This window comes from Dama dama, chromosome 30 (genome assembly GCF_033118175.1).
Source record: "Dama dama isolate Ldn47 chromosome 30, ASM3311817v1, whole genome shotgun sequence".
Taxonomy (NCBI): Eukaryota; Metazoa; Chordata; class Mammalia; order Artiodactyla; family Cervidae; genus Dama; species Dama dama.
In genome coordinates, this window is record NC_083710.1 from 43,305,397 (window position 1) to 43,318,156 (window position 12,760).

At 35.3% G+C, this 12,760-nt stretch overlaps 1 protein-coding gene across 1 annotated transcript in view; it reads right to left on the minus strand.

The window, feature by feature from the left end:
* The window catches only part of PCDH9 (protocadherin 9), a 1,071,425-nt gene that overhangs the window by 675,489 nt on the left and 383,176 nt on the right, over positions 1-12,760 (minus strand). The gene's annotated exons all lie outside the window — the stretch shown is intronic.

Sequence of the window (12,760 nt, forward strand, 5' to 3'; positions counted from 1 at the left end):
AAATGACCCCAGGATAAACAAATTGTGTTTTCACTGAAACTAAGGAAATCTAAGATGTAGTTATTTTACTCTTTCTATTGAAATATTTACTTATTATACTTACGATTTTAGTAGCTAAAGCTTGTATGATGTCATTCTTTGAATGAGGTATTATTCAAATGCTTGATATATATAACATATTATTAAACTGTGACATAGATATTATTATCCCCAGTTACAGATGAGAGAAATGAGGTGTAAAAATATTTTTTTTCCTAAAGTTGAGCTAGTACTCAGCTTTCTAGGATCATTCCTCATAACTTATCTACCATATCTATGTCCTTTATAAATTATACATTTGAGATACCCAAAACTGAAAAATTAAAAGTTAAAGGTCTTAAAGTTTTATTTCACTTTTTTCTGTAGCAAATGCAAAATATTTTTTAAAACATGTTGACTAAAATAATTCACCTATAAGTGAATACAAATTTTAAAACAAGATATCATAGGATGGCTTGGCTTTTCTCCATGAAAATATTAAAATGATTATTTACCTTATTCCTCCAAAAGTTGCTTTGTGTGAAAACAAGATATAATTTACTTTCTATTATCCTTGCCTCCTTCTTTCCTAAATCTCTTCCTAGTTTCTTGGCTGCTTGATCATTTATTAAACATAATATTGGGTTTCTAAGTTTTCCACTTTAATAAACATTGTAGTGCCTCCCCAAAAGGCTCATCATTGATATATAACCTTTCCTCTCCCATAAGACTACAAAGGTATGCACAGATTTTTATAAGTAGGAAAGATAATATTTTTCAAGGTAGAATGCCACTGTTTTGGTTCACTAGTGAAATTTTACTTTCCCCATCCCAAAGAACAAACTTAGAAAATTACTCTCAAACACATTTTCAAAAGCAAGTGTGTTTTAGACTTTAGTATAATCAAGATCAGTATATTTTAATCTCAAAACCACCATTTTACATTTTATATATTTATACATATTTTAAAATACTCACATTACATGTTTTAAAGCTTAAATGTTCTTATTTTAAACTCAGAGAAAGGGCAAATATTCTGAAAATACTTGCAATATAGCAGAGTATGAAAGCATGACTCTGAAACCCAAGCCTGTATTAGAAAACTTTGTCTTGAAAAAGAATCTATGCCTGTCCTCTCTACAATAAAATCATTTCAACCCTGTTTAAAACCTACCTCCTCTAGGAACTTGTTTTGGGTAATAAAACAAATAGTGATTGCCTTTAACCTCTGTTTATAATCTGAGTGATTTAGGTGTAATTTGTAAAATGCTGGTCTGCCAGTATTCATTCTTAGAATGTGCCTAGTTTGTCTGAACAACTTCACTGTTAATTATGAAGGCCACTCTTTGGTATCTCTCCACAATGACTTCTTCAGCTTTCAAAAAAAGTTTAGGTTTTAAAACAGTTATCTTCATCTGTGATGGTCTTAGACATTTTAGTCTCTCAATTCATGTCCCTCACTTTTCCTCATATCTATTCATGCTGATTAATCTTTTTAAAACCTCTCATGTATTATGCAGTTTTTTTCCTTAGAAACATTTCCACAATTCCTGTGGCCCAGGAGTGGTTCTCATCCTGCCTGTATGTTAGAATCACCCAGGGAGCTTTAAAAAGTGCCGCTGACTGAGCCCCACCTCACGCCAGATAAATTAAAGCTAAGGCAAAACTATTTTTGAAATACCCAGGTAATTCTTGTGTGCAGCCAAGAGTTTAGAATCCCTGGGTTAAGGTTTTCATTTCTTTTCTGGCCTCAGGACACTATAGGGAATTTTATCCTCACTCTTCTTTCAATCTGATCTCTTGTTAATCCTTTTCCTTATTTAACCCATTGTGGATTAGGTGATTTTTTTTTTTTTTTCATGGATGTATCACAGCACCTCTGAAATTGGAAAAAAAATCCTATGTTTGCGTAATACTTTATTCCTTTACATATAAGATTTTATGTATTATCCACAAGAAACCTCTGCAGAGAGAGGTAGAAAATGTAATCCTACCTTAACAGATGGGGAGTGCAGAGGTTCAGATAGATTCAAAGTCCTCTGTGCAAAGATTTGACCAGTGAAATCACTCCTATGTAACAAGACTTGGGCTATGGCTACCCTGACATTTCTCCCTTAAGGGATTCATTGATTTGCTTATTCATTCACATCTTCTATTCTATTTGTTCATTTGTTTGATCATCAGATATTTGCTGAGTGAATGCTTTGATTCAGGATTTTAGTGTTTCACCAAGGTAAGGCATTTTATATCTGCAATGGTCTCACACTAGCAGTGAAGTCATAATTGGAAACAAAGAACCATCATGATACGCATAAGTTGCTAACAGACAAAGAAGAGAGAACTGTGAGACTCCAATGAGTCTAGTCTTGAAAAATGTGCTATTGAGGGAATCATGGCCAGTACATTTAGGACAGAACAATCAGTATAGGCAAAGGCTAGAGATATGAATTCCCCAGACTTGCCTATGAGCTGCAAGTAGTTCAATAACGCTTTAACCATGGATCATGTGAGCTATGCCATGAGGATAGGGACAGGGGTTATTAGTGCATGAAATTTAATGGTTAGGCAAATGATGAGAAGTTACAGAATTGGACTTAATATGAGAGATGACACCCAAATAATGGAATGGTGCTTTTACACAGTGGGTGCCAAAGGTGAGCTTTCATCTTCAATCCTTTCCTACCGCCCTAAAGTAGTAATATGATATAAGCAAAACGAATGCATTTGCAATATAACTTACACTCAGGTAAGTCCTTCCACCTAGACAAGATTTTACCACTATCCCTTTCTTCTGTCTAATTCTTTAGCAGCCTCTTATAAACAGAGGCATTAACAGAACAGTTAATGACATCCAAGGAAAAGTTTAATTCACTGTTATTTCATCACTTTTTAAACTTTTGAGTGTTATGAGGCCTCTAAGGATTACAAATCTATGAATCAGAGTGAAAATGAAAGCAAAAATAACACTGTAAAGAATATTTTGAGAGGCAATATTATTAATAGCCCAAACATTAAGGAAACACATTCTTAAGGGAAAAACAATTTAATTGCTATATATTCTTCCCGACAAGTTTCTATTTCAAAGACAGTTGCAGCTGAAAATAGAAGGTTTATTATAAAAGTCTTGAGATTTCATCAACTAAAATTTTTCCATTTTCCAAATTTGATATGAATAACTATAAAATGAGTTATGGTCAAGGTAGATTTGCTAAATAAGATTTAATATTGAGGGATTCATATATACATCATACTTAAGAGAGCTAGAGTTCTCTAACAACAATCATATTAAATGGAGATCAATGTAAATACATTTATTTTATACTTTCAATTCTATTTGATATTTTCCATTTAATAGTCTCTATTTTATTTTGTGTATAACTCTTCCCTCAAACACTTGTCATAGTTCCTGGGAAATTGTCATTCAGTATCAATAGAGATACCTACACAAATCTGGCTCATAACGAGGAATATTAGTTCTTTCATTTTTGATACAAATTCCTAAGGAAGTACTTCATAGTCAAAATATCAAGAGGAAAAACTACAACAGTAACAAAAGCAACAAAAGTTTTATGAAAAATTTCATAACCATTAAGTTCAACACTGCTGTTTTCTTTGCTACAAAGGGGATTCTTTACATTTTTCCACCCAACTCTATAGTGGTAGCAATATGCCTTATTCTTTTACTCCTCCTACCTTCTTGCGAATTCGAGGTTGTTTGCCAAAAATCAATTGTGCTATTATAAAATCTGTGCAGTCATTATACAGGCAGCCACCCTGTGTTTTTATGCTATAGGTTTCATTAAATAACAATTCCTTTTGTTAAAGCTTCCCACAGAAACTATTATTCCTACTCATTTTAAGAAACTAGAGATTGCTTTCATGAAGAATTAGTAAACATCCTTCAATGTTTAATACAAAAGTTCTAAACATCAGTAAAAGATTCACATTTGCAGAAACGAATCTAAAGACTTGTCTGCACTTGGTATCTTCAGCCTTTCTACCCATTCTTTGTAGAGCCCACGTGTGTCAAGTTTTTATCACCTCTTATAGTAACTGAAGGGCGATTCACAGCCCTCTTCTCACTTGACACAACCGATAACTGCTTCCTTCCAGATGCATTTGTGTCACTCGCCCTGAAAGGGCCCACGAACTCCTGGGTGTCCTTTTATCGGTCATGCTTTCCTTCTGAAATCATGTAACTGTTCGTGTTGGTATTGTCATTGCTAAAACCGAAAAGTTCGGAGAAAATGAAGCTTACTTCCTTAGGAAGTACATTTTCTGATGGCATTCTCCTCTGGTTCCCAATTCTAAAATACTTTCTCAAACAGACACATGAACCATTTACTATTTGTAAACAGACAAAGGAAGGGCTTTAAAAATGTTCCTAAACATGCTTACAGCAAACCATACATTTTTATGAGTATTTCAGGAAATTGATAAAGTTTATATTTTAGGATCGGCATATGTTCCGATTTCTGAAAATTTGTTCTAATCACTGAATGTCCTGAAACTTACTGTCTCAAATCAGGAAGCCTTGAGCTTGTTTTTCCTGTTTCTCCCTAATATCTTCTATGAATCCTTCTTTATTGGCTTATTGTCTTGTCATTATTAAATGTGCTTGGAAAACAAAGCTAAAATACTAATCAAGGTGTGTTAACACATAGATATTTGTCTTGTGTAATGCATATTTTGATTTAAAATGAAAATGCAGTATAATAAATTTTAAAGTCAAATACCACATAAATGGTATTTGGTTTTAAAATCATAGAAATACAGATGGCTAGAATATATATCAGTATAGAGATTACTTATGTAGAATGAGGAAAAATGATGAACTATAAAAGGATCCAACGGCTTCCCAAGTGGTGCTTGTGGTAAAGAACTTGCCTACCAATTCAGGAGAGGTAAGAGACATGGGTTTGATCCTTGGGTCAGGAAGATCCCCTGGAAGAAGGCATGACAACCCACTGCAGTATTCTTGCCTGGAGAATCCCATGGACAGAGGAGTATGGTAGACTGAAGTCCATAGGGTGGCAAAGAGTCAGACATAACTGAACCAACTGAGCATGCATGCAGACTAAAGGATGCAGAAAGGAATGTCACCTGCATCAGTAGTGTAAAGGCATCTCCTTGTTTATTTTCTTAAAAAAAAAAATGCTTTGCCCCTCTTCTTTTCCTTAAAAAAAGTGGAGACAGAAATATCATAAAATATAAACATATGGTAATTCTGGGTACTAGGGACATAGGTATTTTCCTTACTTCTCTTTACTTTTTCTGAGTTTTTCAAATACCTGAAAATGAGTCAGCACATAGAAAAAAAATTAGCATGGCTTAGTTAAAAATCTGTTCCATCCACCTCAACAAAATTGTAGATAATGGTTATAAAAGGGCTTCATAATTTGTAATATCTTGAAATAATTCATTTTCAGAAGTAAAGTTACTATGTGGGAGATAAATCTCTTCAGATCTGACTCAGGATCAATCCTCTCCTGTTCAGCAGAAAACGTCTTTCTAAAGCCAGGTAAGGAACATGCTGGTTTTCTTCGTAGGGTACTGTCTCTGAATATGTTTTGTTTTCTTTCACTTCACAAGGGAAAATGATCCTCCTGTTGACAATTTACTACAATGCCTGCAGCATTATGAGGTATTTTATAAGTATTTTAAGTGAAAATTTTAAGTGAAATGAAAGAATAAATGAAAAAAATGCAAGACTTTTTACAGAGACATATTCACCTAAATTATTTTGGCTTCTAACTCCCTGGGTAATAATTTCGTTGTAGCTGTTTTCTTTTTTCTTTTATTCTTTTGTCCCCAGCAGACAAATTCATTGCAAAATTAGTATTCCCCAAACCTACATTTTGTGTTGTAAATGCTAAGACAAAAATATTTTACGTTTGTCTCATAGATTGAGAGTACCTGTAGTAAAAACAATAAAAAAAAGCAATGGATTTAGTCATCATGCTTTGTTTCTCCAACTGGACCTTTAGTAATTCGTGAAGTGAAGTGAAGTGAAAATCCCTCAGTCGTGTCTGACTCTTTGCGACCCCGTGAACTATATAGTCCATGGAATTCTCCAGACCAGAATACTGGAGTGGGCAGCCATTTCCTTCTCCAGGAGATCTTCCCAATTCAGGGATCAACTGAGGTCTCCTGCATTGCAGACACATTCTTTACAGCTGAACCACAAGGGAAGCCCTCAGTAATTCATGGCAGGAAGCAATTTTTCACAATAATATGTCACATAAGTGGATACATTTGAATTGATCTACCACGTATATAAACAAATTAGCTCCTGTTCAACTTCTTGGCCCTGCACAATTTGCCTACCCAGGAGACTTTGCCCATCCAGTCTTGGTTCTTCCAGGGCATCAGACACCCCCGGGGTATGCAAGTTGACTGGGATCTACTTCAAAACTACCTCTGGCCAAAAGCCCTCTGCTTTGTGTAAATTCCCCTCCACTCTTCTCACGGCCCCCATCCTATATCTCCTTTCAGTCTGGAGATAGCCTTTCTTCTCCTTTCTTGAGGTCCCAAGGTACATTCTCCCCTTTCACCCTTAATAGCTCTTGCTTTCTCCTCTGTCCCAACAAGCATTTCCATTTTTAGTCCAGGCTTACAGAGGCTAGCCAGATGGAGGCAGTCACTGTTGCTCAATGAACAGGGAGAAGTTGACTGCTCCATGTGGAATTTATGAGAAAACAAAGGCTGATTTTATATAGCCTTTTGGCATAGGCCATTAAATAGACCAGATGGCTTCCCTCAATTATAGTTTCCTGTAACAAGTGATATTAACAGACAAAAATAAGTATTTCTTATTGTGCACTTTGCTATGCAAGCAGGTTACTTTTAAAATATTAGTATAATATTTACCTCTAGCTACTATTATTACAATATACTAAATGGAGCCAATTTATTCTGAAGCAGTTAAAATACAGGGATATTTTGTAAAAGATCTTAACCAATATAAGTTAAAAAGAGGATTGGAAAAATAAGAATGTGGAATTAATATTTGATGAAATTCAGTAAGTAATTCAAGTTAAAGTATCAGATGAAACTTTTTCTCCCTTTGTTTAGGGATTCTTCATAAGCTGTTTCAAAATTTAACGAACTCTATCATAGACTGACAGACATTTTTCAAACAATTGTAACAATTTAATAAAAAAGTATAGGTGAATCCATGGCTGATTCATATCAATGTATGACAAAACCCACTGGAAAAAAATAATAATAATAAAAAAAAATTTAAAAAAAAAAAAGTATAGGTGAGAAGTATCATAACCAAGAAATAACTTTCTCCTAATGTGTTATTGCTTAAGTGGGATTTGAAAGCAATATATTGGTATAATTTATCTTTGGTTACTACAAAGATTTAGCAACTCTGTATATTGCTCATTTCCTGAGGATACCTGAAAATTGCATACTTTCCTTCTAGGCAATGACTTTCAAGGTTTTTTTAATGGACAATTGACAAATGCAGAACTTGAGATAGAGATAAAGATATATTCCCAAAAGAATCATGAAGTTAATGAAGGGACTGCAACAAGCTGAATTTTATCTTCTTTTCTCCACATAATATTTAATACATAATACTTAATGAAGTTTGGAATAAAAGGAAAATAATTTTATAGTCCTATAGAAATTTTGGTAATTTAGTTAAAAATTAAGCAATAGCATCCTATGTCAAAATTATGCAGCAGCTTTTCTCTAAATGTGTAACAGCAGAGCAAACTTCTGTGAACTGAGCATTGAGTGTGCCAGGTGCTGGCTGCATGAGTGTGAACTCAATTTTGCTAAATAAATAAGTACATACATGAATAAGGTCATATATTTCCTCACATCCAGTTATAAATTATTTTATGAGCAATTACTACTAAGCTCTCTAACATAATATAGATAAACTGGATACAGTTTTAGGTCATTATTCACCAAGGAACAGCAGTGCAAAACTACCTTTATGAGGACCACAAATCGTAGCTGCCTTCTGCACATTACAACATTTTCTTTAAGTGGTTCATGGATGTTATGTAGAGTTTTATGTACCCCTTTTGACCCAGTTGCTATGGGCATGCATAGAAATAAAAACCCTCAGAAAGTACACTTCAAATACTAATATTCTATGCTTTATAATTTCTCCATCAGTTTCTTCCTTGTATTATTACCTTACTATAAAGCCATTTCACAAGAGCAGTAAGACATTGAAAGATTTTAAATTACAAAAGGACTACATGTTATGTTGCTTGAGCAAAGCCTCATTAATGCCAGTCAGCATTGCATACTGCAAATTAATTCTGCATTTTAAATAAATGGAACCCTTTACAGCTCCAGACACTTAGGAAGAGAGGTTAACTTCTGTCTAAACATATTCTAAGGAATACAATAACAGATGTTTTCAGTACCAGGATCAATCAAGATTATTCATGCTATATTTCTTATTCCAGAAAATTGTTTTATAGTTTATATAAGTTTATTTTTTCATTTTTGCTATAGAATCCCTTATAATGTTTCATATATTTATAATTTAATTTTATTTATAGTTTGAAGGGAAACAAAACTAAAATTTTCTCAACAAAAGAAAAATAGAGTGGGTAAAAATAGTTTTAATATTTCAAATACAATGGGAGAGGTCCATTTTAGGAATGTTCACTGGGAATTTGAAAGTGATCTTTCTATTATATTTCTGGCCTGAATTGAAAGCTTCAGGGAAGGAAAATGATGAGTTTCATTTTCACTCTTAGGTAATTAATGTCCACCAAAGTCAATGTATTTTTTTTAAAATTGGTTAATATTTCCAGGGAATTCTAAAACAGTATCAAATACAAAGGACAGAAATAGTAAGGAACGAACAGAAGCAGAAGAAATTAAGAATAGTTGTCAAGAATACACAGAAGAGCTGTGCAAAAAACGTCTTAATGACACAGATATCTATAATGGTGTGGTCACTCACCTAGAGTGGAACAACCTGGAGTGTGAAGTCAAGTGGACCTTAAGAAGCAATGTTAGGAACAAAGCTAATGGAGGTGACCAAATTACAGCTGAGCTATTTCAAATCCTAAAAGATGATTCTGTTAAAGTGCTGCACTCAATAAGTCAACAAATTTGGAAAACTCAGCAAAGGTCATAGGACTGAAAAACATTGCTTTTCATTCCAATTCCAAAGACTGTTCCAAAGAATGTTCCAAATACCATATGATTGCACTCATTTCATATCCTAACAAGGTTATGCAGAAAATCCTTCAAGTTAGGCTCCAGCAGTATGTGAACCTAGAACTTCCAGATGTACAAGCTGGGTTTAGAAAATGCAGAGGAACCAGAGATCAAATTGTGAACATTTGATGCATCTTGGAGTTTCTGCAAGGAGTTCCAGAAAAACATCTGCTCCATTGACTACATTAAAGCTTCTGACTGTGTGGCTCACAACAAACTGTGGAAAATTCTCAGAGATGAGATTATCAAGTCACCTTACCTGTCTCCTGAGAAACCTGTATGCAGGTTGAGAAGCAGCAGTTAGAACTGGATATGAAACAACAGACTGGTTCAAAACTGGGAAAGGAGTATGATAAGGCTGTGTGATGTCACCCTTCTTATTTAACATATGCAGAGTACATCCTGTGAAATGCTTAGCTGGATAAACACAAGCTGGAATCAAGATTGCCAGGAGAAATATCAACAACCTCAGAAATGCAGATGACACCACCCCTTATGGCAGAAAGTGAAGAAGAACTAAAGAGTCTCTTGACGAAAGAGAAAGAGGAGAGTGAAAAAGTTGGCTTAAAGCTCAACATTCAGAAAACTAAGATCATGGCATCCAGTCCCATCAGTTCATGGCAAACAGATGGGGAAACAGTGGAAACAGTGGCAAGGAGATCCAACCAGTCAATCCTAAAGGAAATCATTCATGAATATTCATTGGAGGGACTGATGCTGAAGCTGAAACTCCAATACTTTGGTCCCCTGATGCAAAGAGCCAACTCACTGGAAAAGACCCTGATGCTGGGAAAGATTGAAGGCAAAAGAACAAGGGGGTGAAAGAGGATGAAATGGTTAGATGGCATCATTGATTCGATAGATGTGAATTTATGTAAACTCCCCAGGAGTTAGAGGATGACAGGGAAGCCTGATATGCTGCAGTCCATGAGGTTACAGAGTCTGACAGGACTTAGTGACTGAACTCACTTAGTGAATACTAGTATTAGTTTATAACATGTGCAACTTACTGGCATTGGAACACACAAAAACCTTATACAAATCTAAGTAATAAGTGAGTTAAGGGATATAGCTGTTAGGGCAAGTTTGTATGCCTGAAACACTGAGGTCAAACAAACCGAAATGTCAGAATTGGAGCAAAGAAGAGTATATTGCAGGGCCATGTAAGGGTAGCTCATGCTCTAAAAATCCCAAGCTCCATGAAGAGTTTAGGCAAATCATTTTTAAAAGCCAGATGAGGGAGGGGAAGTCACAGGGTATGTGGTCAGTTTATGCACAATCCTCTGATTGGCTGATGGTGAGGTAACAGGGCTGTGTCACAGGGGTTAGCATTATCAATCCTTCCCATGAAAGTGAAGTTTCTTAGTCGTGTCTGACTCTTTGCGACCCCATGGACTGTAGCCTCCCAGGTTCCTCCATCCAAGGGATTTTCCAGGCAAGAATACTGGATTGGGTTGCCATTTCCTTCTCCAGGAGATCTTCCCAACTCAGGGATTGAACCCAGGTCTCTCGCATTGGAGGCAGACGCTTTACCATCTGAGCCACCAGGGAAGCTCTATCAGTCGTTAAGCTCCAGAAAGCCTGGGGTTATGTGCTCATGGCCATGAAGTACTTAACAACTTCCCTCATTTGGTGAGGGGTCTTTACATCTGTTAGAAAAAAAAAAAAAAAAAACTTAAGAAATGTGCATTGAATACTGTTATCTGGGTAGCAGAGAGGAGCTAAAGCAGAGGATATGGAGAAAGACTTGTCCCAGGAAGGCCCCAAAAGGTCCTGCTCAGTTACACTTCGATGGGCTTTCCACCTAGTAAACATTCTCCTTCTATAGAGAATCAGCAACTTGTGAATTGGACTTACATGTACCATGCCTATGATTTCCATGTTTCATATAAGTAGCTCATATTTTTATGTATATTATTTCACATATTTATATATAAAAGGGTATATATTTTATACACAAAACTGCTTTTACTAATATCACATCAAGTACTAACTTTTTAATAAAAGATTTCACCCGGTGTGATATAAATAATATATAAATATTTATACATTTTAAATGTTCTGTAAACAAAGCAAATATACTATACTAAATTAGTATTATAGTGTGAAAGCATTAGTTGCTCAGTCGAGTCCGACTCCTTGTGACCCTATGGACTGTAGCCTGCCAGTCTCCTCTGTCCATGGGATGTTCCAGGCAAGGATAGTGGAGTGTATTGCTATTTCCTTCTTCAGGGGATCTTCCCAACTCAGGGATTAAACCTCGGTCTCCTGCATTGCAGGCAGAGTCTTTATTGTCTGAGCCACCAGGGAAGCCTAAAATTAGTATATATAATGTTTAACACAAACACATCCTAAAATTTAGGGTGAAATATTTCTGAAACGTAAGTGTACTTAGAATGATAACTATATGTTGAAATTTTCATGATAATTTTTAAAAAAAATCTGAACTGAATATACTTTCCAGTAGTACAACTGTGTTCTCATATCACAAAAATGCTTTCCCAAAATAAATCTTTAACATAATATTAACTTTAGCTATATGCATGCCAGTCTTTCACAACAGTCTGAAAGCCAACCTTCAGTCAAAGAAATCAGGTAATAAATTCAGAGATTCAAATCTAGAGTGCTTTAACATAAATTCAAAACTCAAGGCTGTGCCAGTTATTTGAATATTCTTTCAAGGCAAATTCTTAAATAAGTTCAGTGGTTTATTAGACTTCTCTTACTGGAAAGTTTTCTAAAACAGACCCCGAAGCTACAACCTGTGCTTTTAATAGTATACGGAGAGAGAGAGAGAAAGAAAAAAAGCACTTTGTTTTTCATAGTCTGTACACTGATAAAAAACAAACACTATTCCTTGCAAACATAATTTTAAGATGTGTTTTTTTTAATTTCAGTGTTTTAGATTTGTATTTTAAATTAACTTATGCAAATTTTACATTATCTAAATTTGAATGGAAATTTATAACTTTTAGAGCAATGATTTAGAGTTTAAAAAAAAAGATATTTAATAATATACTGGAAAGTGCCAGTTGGCAGTGGAGACCTTGGACTTGACCCTCAGCTCTGTTACCATCTGACTGTCATTTCATGGCGTCCTTATAATTGTCTGTAAAATGGGACGTTTATATTAGAGAATCTCCTCCTCAAACTATCCAGTTCGAAAATGCAGTATGAACGTGAGATATTATCAGATCTGTTACCACAAAACTTAAGGTAGGGTTTGTTTTTCTGAATATTATTCTCTATATTTCGGTTCAGTTCAGTCGCTCAGTCGTATCCGACTCTTTGCGACCCCATGAATCGTAACACGCCAGGCCTCCCTGTCCATCAACAGCTCCCGGAGTTTACTCAAACTCATGCCCATCGAGTCGGTGATGCCATCCAGCCATCTCATCCTCTGTCGTCCCCTTCTCCTCCTGCCCCCAATCCCTCCAAGCATCAGGGTCTTTTCCAATGAGTCAACTCTTCCCATGAGGTGGACAAAGTACTGGAGTTTCAGCTTCAGCATCAGTCTTTCCAATGAACACCCAGGACT